The following is a 14,825-nucleotide window of genomic DNA, read 5'->3' on the forward strand; positions in this document are numbered from 1 at the left end:
AGGAACGTTTTTAACTTTTAAAAGCTGTGCCGTGAACGCTTTAAACTATAGAGATATAAACAATTGAGAGATACTCAACTGTATCAAAAATTGTAATAATATAATTCAGCACACTATAACTTGCAGCGATGCGACAATAGAACCGGAAGAAAAATATATTCTGATCAGGAAAGAAGATTAACTGCTTCACAAAATATTGCACGAATAATTAACAATAAACTACGATTTATACCAAACAAATCTACAGAATTAAAACATTTTGTTATATTTATATCAATGTTACGTGATTGATTTTTATATCGTTCGTCTTTTCATAGTTGCAAAAATTGCGACTGCGATCGACGTGTTCGTGATTTCGAGGGGGTTAAAAATTTCACGTCGATGTTCTAATTCGTCGCCGATGAAACTGTAGCAGCCTCGGTGATCTCCCTGAATAGAACGCGCGCATTTTCTTGGCGGTGCTTTTCCCCCGTATCAGCGGTGGCACGGAGCGAGGCGCAAGAGAACACTGCACTTCCGCTCGTCATTTAGACGCGTTTAATGCAACGCATCTATCCGGAGAACTAAGGAACGGGAGATATCCACGGCGCCGACCACGGAGCATTGTGAGAGAAGCTCGAGTGGTCGCGGATACTCGAGGGCTCATGGAACGAAGATTAAGAGAAGGACTACCAGTTAGAGGCGATGACTGGCTGACTTTTTTGAGAGCTAGGAATTATCTTGTCGTCTTCCTTGACGAGCCCTGGGTGGTCCGCGTTCCTTACCTCCGAATACCACGAAACACCCGGCCGACCGTTAATAAATTATTAGATTAGTGTGTGCGCGCGCGCGGTGCATAATATGGCCTTCTCGATGTAACCGAACAAGCACGGATTAACCGAACAAATGATTCCGTCGTTTTCGATGAACGTGGGACTGCCGGTGAATTCCTGTTAATGTTCTGACAGGGAAACTTCGTGAAGTCGCTGTCGTTTATATTATAGTATTCGCCATTTATGGTATAGTCGCTGCCATTTATATTACAGTCGCTGTCATTTATATTACATATAAATATATATTATATAAATATATGGCTGCCAATATTCTTCCATGAGAAATATCTTCTTTCGCTCTATTTTCTTTAATAAGTTCATTTTTATCACATTGTATACTGTTGTTCAATTATTTTAATTGTCCAGTTATTAAAACATTTATCGTTTTCTGGTAATGTTTTGTGGACTATAGGAACTCGACAAGTTTTGCGATATTTTATTCAGAATCTTAAATATTGTCCACGGTGACAGAGAAATATAATTATATTCTTTTATTGGTATAGTTTCTTCGATCTATTAATATATGCTCAATAAAGTTTGTCGCGTCGCATTAATAATAAAATTATTATCGTTCTAGTATTGCAAATAGTTCGAGAGAAGAATTCTTCGACAGCGAAGCTAAATATTTGATAAAATTTGATCAATCATTTTGGAAGAAGTGTTCTTATTCAGATATTCAAAGTTTGTTTCTAAATAAAGATATCCTCGCAAGAAGGATAAGGGTACCTTGATTTACAACAAGAATAATAAATTTGGAAGAGGGATGGATTAATGTTAATTTTATCTACGTGGAATCTCCGTTTAATTTTTATATTTTACGTTGTTTTCAGTAATTAATCCAAAATATGAAATTACTGTTTGATTCAGTAATTAATCTAAAATATGTAACAGTTTCATGGAAATAAAATATGTGACAGTTCTATTAAAATAAAATAGCAGCCATTACGCGAACAAATTTATTCCTAATTCGATTCCTGTTGACTCTATATCATTGTATCGCCTCATAGTTTCTCGAAGCTCATTAGAGAACTAATCACGAGTTTATTGCATCAGTTAGTATACCACAAAATAGATGTTTGATTGGCAAATAATTTCGTGGATACAAACCACGCCTTCCATCGAAACGAGCGAATAAAATTATTTTTCAAACACATAAAAAATGAAATCAATCGAATTACATATGTATTCATGAATACTTAACAGTTGATAATACAAGTCCATTCCTACTTCGATATTCTGCAATTAATTCTATTAATAAAGGATGTTAGTAATACTACTGCAATACTCTTGTAAATAAAAGCACATTAAATTTTCATTTAGTTTATTTAGTCACCGTTCTTGAAATTCATGTCAATATTTCTGTATCAAGCAAATCGTTTTTTATAAATGACTATTGCGCATTTAAACAATTAGGCTGCACGTTTCATGTACATTGTTCACACGCATATTACGTAAAATGCAAAAAGACATGAAAAACGAGACAATAACTCGTTACATTATTTGAAGCATACTGAAATTATTAAGAGAAGAATTTCAGGATATCGATATCCTATTATCAAGTGATTAAAATCATATACGCAGGGAAGCAATTTTTATTTCAGAGATGCAGAGAAATTTTGATTCGTCGATAATGGTCTGGAATTTATGGAATCGCATAAACGAAGATTCTTCAACCTTTTAGGGGAAAAACTGACCAAACACTGTAGCGTTCCGCAAACCATCATTTCCAACTATTACAACACTCGTGAAATATGTATGTGTAATCTAGTCTTACCAAAATCCTGACATATCACTGACTTCATTAACCCCTTGTTAATGGGGTTATTAACTATAATAATAATGGGGTTAATAAATATATTAATTCCACTTATTTGTTCTCAATACTTTCCTTGATACGACCAGATAATTTTTATTTCTTGCATTGTATTTATTTACCTCTGTTCCTAGATTTTGATAATAGAAAAATTCAATTTGATTTCTATTTAGAAGAAATTAATAATTTATTAATATCTTGCGCGGAATTTTTATTACGAGTCTGCCTCGTTATTATAGTGTAAGGGGTTAAGACAGAGACTCTATTATGACAAAGATGTGCAAGCATGATCGGCAACAAGTAATCACTGACTTCACACTCTATTAACCCTATGCACTATAATAATATATAATACAATATATAATAACATGATTTCATGCAAGTTCTTCTACCGAGTATGAACGTTATTAATGTCTTCTACATCGATATAAAAATAAATTCTTCTGTTATTAAAGTTTGGAAACAAAAGTACATAAAGACAATAAAAGAAAGAAAAATTGTCTGGTCCTGTTATTAATAATATTAAGGACAGTGCTAATCAACGCAGCGCGAAAAGAATCGTGGTGCAAGGGTTCAGGACAAAGAAAGTAAATTTCATACTAAAACCAGATATGCAATCGTGATCAGCAACAAGTAATCACTGACATCACACTCTATTAAACCACAGAAGGTAAAATTCATACTAAAACAATCCTTTCAGTAAAAAAGCAGTGAAAAGTAATCCTTTCGCTGAGCAAAATTCTACCAGCACGTCGCACAACAAACGCACCATTCCCTTCCAAAATAAATTCACACCCGAATTCTCCAAGAAATTAACCCTTCGCACTCGAAGTCGTTTTACCTCTAAATCTGAAATATTTTTCCCAGCTCATGGTATTTCCATTTTATGCAACAAACTGCACTCTTATGCAACAAAATGCACTTTTATACATACGAAATTGATTCTCGTCACTCATACAACAGCTTTTCTATTGACCGATCTTTTCAATCCAACCTTTGTTTCCATAAAAATGATCTCGGCACGCGATAGAAACAATTTCATAACGGCGCCACGGAGTGCAAAGGGTTAATACTTCGCCGTCGTAGCCAAAGTGACGCTCACCGAGTATCCGCCGCGTAGGCCGCGGCCACGGTCCAAGGTTTCCGATAATTGCCGACTTCTTCCCGATATCAGCACGGAGTTTCGCATCGCGTCCGGTTAAATAATCCCCGCGCGCCCGATCCCGATCGCCCGTCCGCCGTTGGTCCACCTGTATACACGCCGGGCAGCTCAGCAGATTTTAATGGCGTCATACCCGTTTCGCAACAGTTATTCAACCGAAGTACCCGGGGGTCTAAGCCGAAAGAGATCCAGCTCGTTCGAGACGGCGGAGAATCTTCAACGGATAGCGGGGCGGGCCGATGATAGTAAGCGAGGAAGAGCGGCCCGGGGGTCTTCTTCCCATCGGAAAAGGATACTTAGGATTAATCAGGAATGCTGTAATTGAATTTAACGTCCGAATTGAGTATTTTCGCTTACAAAGAGCCGAAAGAGTGAGGAGAGAGCGAGAGGGCCGGCTAGGGGGGACGGTGGCGCGCGGAGGAGAGGGGGGGTTCGTCGATGCGATGGAAAGGGGCGAGGCGAACGGGGGGGGGGGGGCGGGGGGGGGGGGGGATAGGGTTGGAGAAGCGGCCGAGAACGAGGACGAAGGGGGAGGGGGGCGTGTAATTGGAAAAGCTTCGGATTAACAATTTTGCAGGACTCGGCGAAAATGTTCGCGAAAAGAGGATTCCCGGGGAGCAATGAGATCGTTTCTCTCGTAGCCGGAGAACCCCGTGGGCAGAGGGAACGCGCGCGCGGGCCGCGGCGACGATGGGCACAGTTTATCGACGATGGAAGTGGGCCTCTTCCGGGAAATCGGGTTTGAGAAATTCGTTTAAGGGCATTTTGCATCGATCAGGCTCTCTCCCGGCTGTTACCGTCCCTTCAGGAACCGTTCCTTTATTTTTCAATGTGTCGGCGACGTTGGCCGACGAGTTGCTTATGGTTGGATAAAAATTGACGAACAGCTCCGTACGATCAAACTTCTGTTCTTGCCTACTGGAACTGTTAACCCTTTGCTGTCGGAGTGAAAATATACGCGAATCCGTAATATTTTCTCGGACTTACGGTAGTTCCATTTGGTATAACCTGTAGCATTTTATACACCGTGAAATTGAAATTTATAACTCGTGTTATAGTTAAGAAGTCTTGACAATATTTTTGGTATAAATTGATTTGATAAAAATTGTTTGAAAACGTGGTGTGACAGTTTTTGGCGACGCCTTGGAGTCGACACTCGACCGCAAGGGGTTAAGAGACCTGTTATTTAGTTTTACATTGTTTTGTCGAGTCGGTAGAAAGTAATCTTCCGAGCTGCTGCCTTGTAGAATGTGTGCAAACTTCATTCGATCGTTGTTATATTATAATGTAAGAAAAAAGGATGACTAACTTATGAGTTAAATTCGTAAAATCAGAAAATGAAGACTAACTTATGAATTGCATTTATAAAATATAAATAGGAAGACCAACTTATGAATCGCATTTGTAAAGTCAGAAAAGAAAGACGAACTTATGAATTACATTCATAAAATAAGAAAAGGAAGATCAATTTATGAATCGCATTCATAAAATCAGAAAATAAACACCAACTTATGATTCGCATTCATAAAATCAGAGAATAAAAACCAACTTATGAATTGCATTTATAAAATCAAAAAAGAAAGACTAACTTATGAATCGCATTCATAAAATCAGAGAATAAAAACCAATTTATGAATTATATTCATAAAATAAATAAAGAAAGACCAACTTATAACTTATATTCATAATATAAAAAAAAGGAAGATCAACTTATGAATTGCATTCATAAAATCAGAAAAGAAAGATCAACCTATGACTTACATTGATAAAATAAAAAAGGGAAGCTCAACTTATGAATTGCAGTCTTGTATGTGTGTATGTGCACTAGTATTTTGCACAGTACAGTATTTTATCATTATGCGTAAAATATAAGTACACATCCATTAAATTTAACACTTTTACTTCTTGACTGCCGTGCCAAGCATAAGTTGGAATACGCAATTATTTGCTCGAATCTAAAACAATCTCGTACTCTACTCTATTATATCTTCGTGAATTCACGAGGTTCCACGAGACACGAGAATATTGAACATTTAATTGACGTGCTACAGTTTGACTCGACTGAATAGAGAGTACTATGATTTCACGAAATTATTGTAAATGATTGACACAATTGGCACGGACAAACAGAAAATCTATTAAAAAGATCGACATAGTTTAATTTGATTTTTCTTCTACAAGAAATATTTATATCAATAATATAATTCTTTCTAAAATTTTGCATTTCTCAGATTTGTGCACGAATATAGAAAAATTGACAAATATTCGCAATTAGTTGGGTATAAGAACAGGGAAGAGTGTGAAGGAGTAATTCCTCGTTCTTGTGCGAATGCCGATTATTTTTCCATGGCTTATGTTAACAGGAAATAGGCAAGTTACAAGAAAAAAACCATATAAACCCTTGCACTACGAATTCTTTCTCGCTGCGTCGATTAACACTTATTTATCCTTAATTGCAACGTTATATAACAATTTTAGTGGTGCCTCAGAGTCACCTCTCAAAGGGTTAATAGAACTCGCATGGAATTTTTGTCGCGAGTCTGACTCGTTATTATAGCGCAAAGGGTTAATGAACGTAAGTAACCATCTAGAAAACGTAGATATTTATTTACATTTTTTAAAAATTTATTTAAATTTAAAAAATGTAAGTAACCATTTAAAAAACATAAATAACCATTTAAAAAACATAAGTAACCATTTAAAAACCGTAAATAACCATTTGAAACCGTAAGTAACCATTTAATAAAGGCAAGTTTCGGTTCGTTTGTTGGAGAAAAAAGGAATCGGCGACAGAAGAAAGGAAAATGGAGAGGCGGCACAGGAAGCGGAACGAGGATACGTATCGTCCCGGGGAAAGAGACGCGCGTCGCGAATTGATTAAATTCCTTTGGTTAGCCCGCAAACAAGTATTTATTTCGCTTGCCCCCCCCCCCCCGCGCGCGCGCGCTATTTACAATTAGTCGATGCGCTATACCAGCGATCCTAGTTCCGGATAACTAGACCTCAAACCGCCCTCTCGTTGGGAAACGCGCGCGTGGGATGTGCGAGCGGCGCGGCGCGGCCCGGCGCGCGGGCACACGCCGCCTCAACTCACGCTCTGTTAATTTATCTAATTACGATAGTAGTCGAGATCATTTATCCCGTACGAGAGGAAATTGGAGACGAGCGTAGCACGGGGAAATATGAAATTAGTAGCAATGCTCCACGGGTACCTCGAAATTTCACGATATTACCGTGCGCGCCTGCCGTCCGAAAGCTACCGTTTCAGTGCCAGCCCGAGTTTTCCGAAATAATAAGGCTGCAATATCGTTCCCTCCCTCTCCCTTCCTCTCCCCCGCCCCTCTCTCCGCAGCAGCTTTGTTGCATTTCGACGCTGCGAATTCGTCCCGGATGCAACCACGGGAACTGTGTTAATCAGGCTCGCGTCGCGCACGAACGTTGTCTTATGAATCGAGGACAAATATTTGCGATTAACTTGACGCGTTCCTTTATTTCGTATTAAATTTGTTCGGAAATATCTTTAATAATTTTCAAACGAGCCGAGGATTTTTATACATGCTCTCGTTCCTGCGGGGTTTTTTTTTATACAAAGCGGAGATGAGGGGAAAATTCAGTGATTAAAAAATTGCTTGCGACATTTTTGTATTTATATTTAATTTGATTTACTCGTCGCGTTGAAACATGTAACTTCACTTCCAGCTACTTGTAACTGTTAAACATAATAAATATGTTTTAAATAAATTTAATGAGTGCTAGTTTCAAGATACTGTTACAAATCTGAATGGTTTCGTGTTAGCACTGTAGTTGTGACATTTTTGTATTATATTTAGATTTAATATGATTTACTCGTCGCGTAGACAAATGTAAGTTTACTTCTAGCATTAGCTAGTTATAACTGTTAATTATACTAAATACGTTTCAAATAAACTTAATAAGTGTTAGTTTTTAGATACTGTTATGAAACTTAATGATATCGTGTTAGCACTGTAGTTTATATTTAACCACGTAAAAATCGCGGCATAACGAAGTAATTACTTTCACGATATAGTAATTAAAATCGAAAATTGGAAATTCTGTGGTAATATATGCTGGAGATTTACTTCTCATTAAATGGTGCATTATAGTTTCGTTTAACTCCTTCTCAACGGATACTGAACATTGAATTATTAACAAAGTTTACCAAGATTGTAGACTTTGTGCATCCATTCGAATAGAATGTTATTATATATTTCTATCACCTGTTTCGAATAAAATATTATTATATATTTCTACAATGTATTCGAATAGAATATTATTATACATTTCCATCATCCATTTCGAATAAAATATTATTATACCAAATCGAATGAAACCCTTAATAATAAAACCGTCTCTACAGCAGCGCATAATTTATTTCAATTTCGCTTCGCATAACCTATCAAGCTACGCACCAGTATCAAGATCCAATATCACTTTCTTCCACAGAAAATAAAATCAACTCGAATTTCGTCGAACGTCACGTTCCACAACGCGAGCCTCGCAATTAATTTGTCGCGATCGGATCCTCGACGACAAAATAGACGTAAAAATGTTTAAACACCGTCGAAAATCTGCCGCGTAGACGTTGCAGCGAACGCCGGGCATCGTTATTTATTAAGAGACATCATTTATTACATAATTAAGGGAAAACGGTCGACAGGCGTCCTCCGCGGAGATGTTCGAGAATTAACGAGCGTCGATACGACGGATCCGCGGTTTCGGGTTCTCGCCGGCTGACGTTCGAGGATCGGCGGTAACTTGTCGAGACGGTATCCGCGCGTGGTTTTTCGTTGCCGGCAAATATTGCAAATTATCGCTGTTCCCGCGATAAAAAATCGTCGATCCGGAGAGAGAGAGAGAGAGAGAGAGAGAGAGAGAGAGCTGGTCGCCTCGGCTGGTAGATCCCGCTTGAAGGAGGCTTAAAAACGCGATCTGGTCCGCGTGGAAGATATTTTCGCTTCTGTGCCGGGTGGCCGAGGGCGTGCCACCGTGTTACAATACGGTACAATACGGTGAATTTAGTCGAGTGCAACAATCCGTTAAGTTAAGAACCGGAGAGAAAGACTTAATCTGCGCGGTGTCTGACGCCCCGCGGTTCCTCTCCCCCACCGGGCCGGGCAGGAAAAACGGCCGAGATTCCTCGAGCGATTTTCTCGGTAACGCGCGCGCGGAATATTCCCCGCGCGACGCCAGTAATTGCAATTTGAGGGATCTGCCAGGATTCCGAATCCCGCGCTACTTAACCGCTCGCACGATGTTTTTGCCTGGGAAAAAAACCCCGAGTAGTCGCGTGGTTACACGATCGAGAAACGATCTCGCGTGGATCCGAGGAGACCCGTCGCGATCGACGACATGTTACCGGATCACTTTGCGATACGCCTCGTTTTATTTCTGGGAACGCGGGAGAGGCTGGTTCGCCGACGTTCTTCCTCGATCCGACTGCGTTACTCGAAAATAGTTCCGCTGGAAGTTCTGCTGCTGTTTTTCTTCGTTTTACTGTTTTATTGGTGTAATTTAGTCCAATAAAACGGTAAAACAATCTGTTGTAAATCAATTTCAACATATAGGAGAGCGAAAGATTATAGAGCGTGTAGTATATAGAATAATTGAATTTTTAGTCGAGAAGTATAGTGAGTTACTTGTAGCGAGATATATTTGCTATAATAGAAGAAGTGTAATCAAATTCGGCCATGTGTAAAAACTCTATTACTACAAGGAATTTTGTTAATTGTACCTGATATTGTATTCTTTATAAATCGATGGAAATAGTATATGTATATAAGGTCTATTTAAATAGAAGGTCGCTAATAGCCTTGCAGCTGATGTGACGTAAAACCTCTAAGAAAAAAAAAAGTATATGTATATTGTAAATTGTTTCAATTCGCGTTTCTGATTTTTTAACACTACCACCTTCGTTTATGAAATTTTCTATTTCTGTGAGTTTGAAATTCTCAAGACCGCGATACTGTTTTCTCTTCATTTAACAAATGTTTAATTATGATATTACAATGATTATATCATAAAATCGACAAATATATCAAATATTAATTATGATAAAATTGAAAAGATACGTATGATAGTTTGTAAATTAAATTCATAATTGTTTCATCATTGTTTCCTCCTCATTTAACAAATGTTTAATAACACTTAGTACCTAAGTATTAAATAGGCAAAATCAAAGCTGCCTCAACAATGGAATGAAAAACACACGTGACAGTTTGTAAATTAAATTGATAAAATCAATTTCTCAAGTTCGCGAAATTATTTTCTCTTCATTTAACAAATATTTGATTCCACTTAGTATTTAAATGTTGAATATGAAAACCAAAGATGTTTTAATAATAAAATTGAAAATACACGTATGATAGTTTGTAAATGAAATTAACGAGACGAAATTCTCAAGACCGCGAAATTATTTTCTCTTCGTTTAACAAATGTTTTATTGCACACAGTGCCCAAGTATTAAATAGGGAAATCAAGGGTCCTTTAACAATAAAAATTGAAAAGACGCGTATTCTACTAACTAACCTTGCTAAAAAATAATACGGCTTTTGCGTTAGCGAAGGAGTTATATCGAAATAGGATTATACTCCGTGGAAGCTTGATTAAAAAGCCTACGCGAACGGGCGGCGTCGTATTAAGAAATTTCATCATTGTCCGTATTGAAAAGGAACTTTGCCCAATAAAGCGTGGCTCGAAACGTTCATTAATTTCTTGATACAAGTAACAAACGGGGAAAGGGTTGGAAATGAAGAGGCTGCTCTTATACTTTTCCTTGGCCGAGAAGATGAACGCAGGAGCTCCGAGATATTTTACTGAAACAAAGCTCCGCGCGCAAAATCCCCCTTCTGTCTCCCGCCCTTCCCTTCCTTTTTCCCTTTCGTAGTGGAAAGCTGCGCGAGGTTTTTTTTTCGCCGATAAAAAGACTATCTCAGCTACCGGGGTATTATGCTTCTTTGGAGTTATTGCTGACAAATGTTGGACAGGCAGCGAATGTACACGTATCGTGGCGCTTTTCATCTGAAAATGCGAATGATAAACGCGCCCGACGGTTCTCCTTTCCGCGGGGAAAAAAATCATCAAATAAGTTTCCGAGCGGCGCGCTCGGACGAGTTCTTGATTCCAGGTTTACCGTTCCTTCCACCTTTTTAGTTATTAAATCCGGATCATTTTTTTCCTCTCGTCTTGAAAATTAACTTCCATTTATCAAAAAAATACGCGCAATGAACTCGAGATAAAGGACATCGACTTCGTCGATTTTTTTCCTTGATTCGCCTGCGTTGTTCGAAAATAATTCCATCAGTTTTCGTTTTATACCTTTATTGGACCAATCCTAATTCCGTGTTATAAACGAACTTTGAGTCGAGCATGGGAAACGGAAATATTATAGAGCGTGCAGTATATAGAATAATCGAATTTTTATTCGAGCTGTACGCGAGAGTTATTTCTACCGAAATTGTTTGCCAAGATAGAAGAAATGTGATCAAACGATCCCCGTTACGAAATAATATATAAAAATAATACACTCCAAAAATTTCTTCGCGGTTCATCGACGAATAAAAGAAATAGCGTAAATTGTTATTAAACCAGTCGGCCGATCTTATAAGAATGAATTTTCTCTAGAGCTCTTCGATCGAGCTCTTCTATTTCCAAGAGAATAGCGGCTCGCAGACCCTGATTTGTTCTAAGAAGAGACGAAACACCACGACCCATCCTCGACATCGCTCATTGTCCAATCCCCGGGTTCCCATCGAAGACAATTTTCTTCTTCTCGTAGACAAGAGAGAAAGAGAGAGAGAGAGAGAGAGAGACTCAAAGGAGCGGGATCATGGAAACGTGAAGATATAGGATGTTCGGAAGGAAGAATGTGCTCCGTCGTGGTGGTTGAATAGGCGGATAGGCGTCGCGCGGTGGGCGAAGCGGGGGGAGGGGGGAGGGAGCGAGGAGGATGCGAAGGAAAAGCCTCGTTTCGGAAAATGGCTCAATTTCGAAAGGCGCGGATCGGGGCGCGCGGGGAGCGCCGCGGGTGTATTTCGAAAAAAAATTCCCTCCGAACAGTGTCGGAACACCGCGCCGCCGGAGATCAGGAGTTTCCACACCCTTTCTGGTTTTCGTTCGGCCCGAGTCAACCCCCGCCACCGGGGTGCCCTCGCCACCACCATCGACGCGCCACCGCCGAACGGCCGCCACCACCTTCTCTCCCCCGTAGCAGAATTGGCGGTGTTGAGCGTCGCGAGAGGGAACCGAGAAGAGTCGACCTTAAGCCGGACGGCCTTAAGGGCGTGTTTCCCCTGTCGGATGCAGACGGGCTGAGTGATAAATCGATTTACGTCCCGGCCAATGAGGGTTGAAAGTGGCGCTTTCTGATTGGCCGGCCCCGAGACCACTCCCACTCCGGTAATAAAGGCTCTGGGCGAAAGCCGGTTTCACTACGCCACAATTCCTGCGAGAATGATCCACCGCGGCCGCGCTGCCGCGGAACAACCATGACACTGACACGGAATGGATTTTAATAAAAATTTCTCTAATTTTCTAGCTTTTCGTTTAACATTCTCCAATTATTTAATATCGCTATTAAGAATTTTCTGGTATTGTTTGTCAGAATAATAGTTTGCTGACTTTGTATATTTATATATACTTCGCAATTGTGATGTTATAAATTTTATTGTATTTTCTTTCGCACAGTATATTACAGCTACACTGATAGCAATTGCATAAATTTCAAGATATAGAATACACGTCTCTCAATATATTGACACAGACAAAGGTAAAGTCTGCAAGCAGACGAGATTTATTACAACAAGAACAAATTGCACACGTTGACAAAGTACTGCCGCGAGAAACGGGGAATTCGTGTTGTCCATACGAGTCTTCGAATACGCGCGTTCCGCAGGTCTCCGTTCCGCGGTATCTTTTCCCCGTGGTAAACCGGTCTGTCGTAGGCGTAGCCGTTCGAGGCGTCGACTTCGATAGACCCCACCTTCCGGCTGGTAACTAGGGCTATGTCTACCCGGCTGGCCGTCTCAAAAAACCGACCAATCCGCGAAGCGAGACGGCCACTGTCGGCGCGCAAAGTAGCGGAGGCGCCTTTGTCGCCGAGGGGTCGACGAGTGCAGAAAAGAAGAGTCCGGGTGGTGGGGTTCTTGCGTGTGCATCGGGCAGAAAGGGAGGCAGGCGTCGTGTCGAACTGGGGAAGGGATCGCAGGGGGAGGGGGGGCCGAGAGAGGGAGAGAGAGAGAGAGAGAAAGAGAGAAAGAGAGAGCGGTGCTCGGAGGTGGCGTGTGGGTCGGGTAAACGCCACCCTCCGCGACGGGGTGTGCGCGCGCGCGCGCTCTCGCGCGTGTGTGTGGGTGCGTGTATGGCGCACAACCGCCCCCGGGGGTTTCCCTTCTTCGTTGGTCGTCGCGCAGTCGAGCAACCCCGTGCTGCTCGACAGCTCAGTTGCCCATCGCCGCGACGACGACACGGTTGCGCCACGACGACACAGACAGACAGACATCATCCGTACCGGGACAGAGACCCCCGAGAGCAAGTTGAACGCACACGCCGTTTGCCGCTGTAACGCCGTCGCAGATTCTCGTTGACCGTTGCGGAGGGACCCAGAGCCTGGCTTCCACGCAACGCCGGAGGTGTTCGAGGTCATCGGGAATCGGTGTCCACGCGCGGTCCGATCATCGGCCGTACGGGATAAGGATACCGTCGAGAATACCGTGGGCTGGTCCGGCTGCCGTGGGGCTCTCCGACGGATCCGGTGACGTGCTACGCAACGAAAGTTCCACGCGTGGTTCGGTATCCATGAAAACCGTGGAGCGGGAAAATTCACAGTGAAAAACGGGAAAGAGGACGATCGCCGGACCTAGCTGGCTAATGGGCCGAGTTAGCTGATACCGACGTGGATTCGTGATCCCCGGAGAGGAACGACGACGACGGGAAGGGAGAGTGGAAGGAACGGCCAGTCCGCGCCAGCAGCTTTCCGGAGAGGAACCCACCGCGGGCCAGGAAGACTCTGTTGCCCTTGAAATTCAATCCCCGGCGCGAGTAGAATGAAAGGAAGCGGTTCCACGAATCTCCGCGCGCATCGCTGAGCTCCGGGGAGAGTTTTGTTCGGTGAATGAGCTCGTCACGTGCTATCGTGCCCCTGAATAGAATTCCCGGACAGAGAGATAATGTTCTAGTTGTCGTCGAACGGGTTCGCTGAGCGCCGCGCAACTGTACCGGTGGCGGTCGAGGAAAACGAGGAGCACGGGAATCTGTACCTGATCACAACGAAAGCATCCATTCAACGAAGAGACAGTAACTCGGGGACGAGGGAAGAAGAAAAAAAAGTGTGAATAATTAGACGCGTAGTTGATAGACAGTAGAATTGTGTTGTCGAAGTGTGAAAGCGAAACGAAGAAGGGTGTTTGCTAGATCGGCGAGGAACAGGGACCGTTTTTGTTTCCGGAGTCGTCGCTCGTGTTGCCGTCGCTCGCCGACCAGCCGGGCCGGAGCCGCCCTTCGCCGCGGCGTAACGGAAAGGCGCCTCGCTCTCTCTCTCTCTTTACAACGAAGATTAAACGAGGTCACGTCACAGTAAGCAACTATATTACTCTCCGTCGCTTGACGATTATACCAATTCGAGGCCGTTCCCGATGATGGAGATCTATGAGGACACCTAGGGCCGCCGGCGGGTCCAACGAGCACCGTTCTTGCTCCGCTCAACGCGAATTAGTTCGTATATATTTTTGCAAGCCGATCGAACCGAGAGAGACGCTCTGCGACGGGCCTACGTTCGAATCGCGAGTCCGAAGAAGCGGAAGCCAGTCGCGAGGATATCGAAAGCGTCGTTCGCCGCCCGCAGGAAACCGTCGGATGTCGCGTTGACCAGTTATGCCAGGGCCTAGCCGCGCCGAACGTTTCGCTGTTTCCTCGCTACGGTCGACCATCGGCCGCCGATCGTCTCCGTGCATCGAACACCCCCAATCGATCAACGAATACGCAGAAACCTTATAGTTGTCACCACCGCGCCCATAGTTCCTAA

Source organism: Augochlora pura, chromosome 2 (assembly GCF_028453695.1).
Source record: "Augochlora pura isolate Apur16 chromosome 2, APUR_v2.2.1, whole genome shotgun sequence".
Lineage (NCBI taxonomy): Eukaryota > Metazoa > Arthropoda > Insecta > Hymenoptera > Halictidae > Augochlora > Augochlora pura.